General features: G+C 31.4%; 1 pseudogene; it reads right to left on the reverse strand.

The window, feature by feature from the left end:
* Positions 1-3579: 3579 nt before the first annotated feature.
* LOC149551709 (C4-beta,C20-epoxidase-like) lies at positions 3580-4223 on the reverse strand (annotated as a pseudogene).
* Positions 4224-4430: the final 207 nt, after the last annotated feature.

Consider the following 4430-nt stretch of genomic DNA (forward strand, 5'->3'; position numbering starts at 1 on the left):
AAATCCTACCAAGTGATGAAAACCTAGAAACATGTGCTACTTGAGACCCTTGTATCTATGTCTATCACCATCTCTTTTTGTGCTTTGAAACATTCATCTCATATTGCTTTTCCTTGCCTAGCTATTTTGGAACTAGCTCTCATCTATGTCTAGGGGGCACACACTATTCACACTTATTAGGGTCTCTTTTTTGTGTAGTTGTTTCTTTGGCATCTTGCTAAATAATTTTTTTCAACCCTTTCCCTTGACATCAAGTGTACTAGATACTTTACTAAAGTGTAGGACATTGCAATAGGTCTTTCTAACAGACTCAGTCCCTAAGGTGATACTCATGTGACTCTCTCTCTCTCTCTCTCTCTCTCTCTCTCTCTCTCTCTCTCTCTCTCTCTCTCTCTCTCTCTTGGAAATTGATTTGTTGAGTGTTGCTTCCCTAATAGTCTCTAGAGGATATCTAAAAATAGAGGAGTGGGGGCATGGGGCATGTTTTCCTTTTATTTCTATTTATTGGTGTACTTTGTTAGACCTTAGGTGTCTTGAGCATCTTGCTTAACCCCCTTGTCACTTAGGATCTACAACATATCATCCTTGTCTATTTTTTTTGCAAGTGTGTTCTTATGACCATCTTGACATTTTGTGTTTTGATGTGAGCATAATATTTTTATGCTAAACCTAGGGAATCTAACTTCACCATCATCTTTATCTTTATGTCTCTGATGCATAGGTTGGCTCCCCACATTTCTATTTGATAATAGATCATATCATATCCTCATAGTTACAATAGTGATGATTATATGATCTTATAATGTCCCTAATAAGGCTCAATGATAAAAAAAATGGGACCTACTTATATAACCTTTGCAATTGCACCTTTACATATTAGTTTCATTTTAGGGTTTCATTTTATCTTAAGTTTTGTATTTTTTGTGTTGAGAGAGTGTTTATCTTTCATGGACATGTTAACTAACTACATTCATCTTCTCACACTTCTCCTCAATGATATTTTATCATTTTATTTTATGATTTTGCTCACTTCATTTCTTTTTCCTTTCATCACAAGGGATTTATCTTATCATCCTATATAATCTGTCCTTTTAGATCCCTTATTTACATTTTTGACCTAATTTTTTTTTATCTCTTTGGATTGCACAAAATAGTAACCCTACCTAATTTTGACATTCTAGATCCAATTTTGGGATCAAAATCAAAATATGGGTTCATCTTGATGGTCAAAATTATATTTTAAAACTCTTCTTTCTTTTGCATAGTTAACTGACTTTCTAAGGATCAATCCTAAAATCTTACTTGCATAGCTATCATTTCCTCATTTCTTCATCATTTCAACTCTCTTCCACTCTTCTTATATCCATTTCATTTCACCTTTGTTCATACTTTGACCTAATGCTCATGCTTTATTTTCTAGGTTAAACTTAGTCAAGATGGGGCATGTCTTCATTGTTTAGTGGTTGTTTTTTGGTCTTAACCACTTATCTATCATCATAAACCTTTCTTTTTATCTTGAATTTATCAAATCTAGCTCATTTTTGCATCTCCTCTATCTTATTTCAATTTTAATCCCCAAGGGATGGAAATATTGTATCATTTCTACAAATTTATTTTTACTATGGCTATCTATTTTCTTTTGATCTATCTCCTTTCTTATATCAACATATCATGAGTTGTCATCTTGGGTATTGATATTTTATATCTTGCTCCTAATGTATAGGTCCACTATTAACTAACTGTGCATTCAAGATCTTCTATCTCTTTGTGCTTCATTCTTTGGAGTGAGATATATCTATCTATTACTTACTTGGCTTCTTCATTATTTGACGTAATATGTTCCTAGAGCAATCATACATTAGTCAAAGAGGCACAAATGTAATCCCCCAAAAATGGTCATCTAGGCCATGAGTCCCATTTCTAGCTTTTTTGATTAATTTATCCATTGCTTATTTTTTATCAATTCATCATTTTTCTATTTATTTCATTTTAACCTATGGTTTAAACACTTTATCTTAAGTCTTTTATTTAATTGAAATGAGTTTCACCCTTTTAATTAAATAAATTCACCAAGTCCCACTTATCCCAAGTGTGCACATCAAAAGCATTATTCTCATTTAAAAAATAAAAGGAAAATAATTTTTTTCTCACATGAGGGGCACACTTTTATATGTGAGAGGAATCTTTATTTCCAAAATAGACTTAATTCTCCTCTACACATCTTTTTCATCTTAAATTCAACCATTTATCTTGATTAGGTGAGATGCTCGTGCACATAGATCACTCAAGATGCATCCTCCGCCCTTGATTAGACATCTCTTCCCTCCTATCTCAATCATCCATTCTTCTTTACAAAGGAGGCCTCTCTCCTCATTCTCCATCTTATTCTTTATAGTAACATTATACCCCAAGAATTTTAGGTAAATTTGGATCTTTGGAGAACTTAGAGCATTCTTGCATCCGTACTCTCATATTTTGTTTCTCATTGCTTGCATCATACAATTTTAGCTTAGTCTTTCTTTATGATTATAGAATATCTCACATATTGTAAATAGGAAGCTCAAGTAACTCTTCATATTTGTTAACTTATCTTGCATCTTGCACATCATCTTAGTTTATCTTTCATTGCATTACATTCTCATTGTGATTCTTGGATACTAGCATCCTTTCTTTATCTTTGAGTCTCTCATTCTATGGTGCACCTTGCAAGGGTTGCATAGCTTGGTTCATTTAAGAGCCACTATACTATCATTTTGCACCTTTTCACATCATAGATAAAGATCTATAAGATGCCTCTTGAGATGCTCTCTTTCATGGATATTCTTGAGAATAATTGTTTTAAAAAATTATGCTTCATTTTTGGCATAAACCTAGCGGATTCTAATAATTATTTGGCCAAATGGACCACATTGAAAATAGCCCAACTACTTGCTTCATTTATTCCATTAACTAATGACTTCTCTCCAAAGCTTATATAGTTTTGATGCTAGCCTCTTGTAGAATAACCTATTTTAGATGGACAAGGATTTTTCTTTCACACCTCGTCAAAATTTAATTTGATTTACCTAGGCTCTACTCTTTTCTGGACACCAAATAGAGCTTGTTTCTCATTTGGATTCACTAAGAAAGACATGTTATAATAGTGCCTTCTTTTTACAACACATTACATTTTCACTTCTACTTCAAAGACAAATTCAACTAGCAAATCATTGAAAAGAATCAAACACAACTCCATAAAATATGCTATAAGTGGAGTTCAAAATTATATGCTATGTTTTTTAACTATTGCAATTCTCATATATAATAATAAATATAAAAAGATACTTCACTAAGTAATTACTTGCACATTAATAAGAAATAGTTTATTCATTATTTCAATCCGCATTCCAGGAATACAACATTACAAGAAATTAAAAAAATTATCATTACAACGTTTCAAAAACAAAAACTAAATATATCACTGAATGACACTTACTACTAAACATTATATAAAGTAACAAACAAACAACCAAAAATAAATCTACACTCCTTTCATACTTGAAATAATAATTTTCTTTATTTTTATTTTTTTGCTAAATTCTAAATATAAATATTACGAGGAGTTTCTTGAACTTGAGCTTTCCTATAGTCTTTGAAAATAAAAGGTTTATAACATCGTGGATATTGGCCATCAATGAACTCCTCTAGTGCATGTAGCTCCTTTTCCTTGAAAAAATTCTAGAAGAAACTGATAGAGAGTCGAGGCTTCTTCCCTCTATATGCTACATGGTGCTTAGCACTCCATAATCTATCATTGCTCCAAATCTTGAACAAAATAATATCATCATTCATATTAAGAAATAAATAATTAAGCCAACTTTAGAAAAAGTTTGAAAGTACTCTACCTTTAGAGTATTAGCTATGATCACAATGAATGACAAAGCTAGAGGTTTTACATTGAACCATTCACCTTGTTTATAGCATATTTCAAGACCTCCCACTTGATCATTATGCAAAATTGTCATCATGCTGAAATATCTGTGCTCCTTTAGAAGAATATCATCAACATCACTTGATTTTTCACATTCTCAGAAATAATTGAGATGAATCAAAGCTTCACATTCTACAAAATCCATGTCAAAATGTTTGTTGATTCTGAGACCTTGAAGGGTAACTCAAAATAGGGAATTTTTCAAATCAACTAACTTGGAACTATATATTCCCAAGCTATCATTGCACAACATGGCCAAAAAATAAAAAAGTATTATCTATTAATTTTTTACCAAAATAGTATTTTAGTGCTTTGAAAATCAATAGGTGTACATTTATTTTATATGATGTCACTTTTTTCTCCTCTAATTTATATTTGTAAAAAATATAAATGTATTCAATCATGTAATAATTAATTTAAATAATAGAGGCAAGAGCCTACAACACAATGGTAAATTGTG

This window comes from Cupressus sempervirens, chromosome 6 (genome assembly GCF_028749045.1).
Source record: "Cupressus sempervirens isolate cs-2001-9-10 chromosome 6, ASM2874904v1, whole genome shotgun sequence".
NCBI lineage: Eukaryota > Viridiplantae > Streptophyta > Pinopsida > Cupressales > Cupressaceae > Cupressus > Cupressus sempervirens.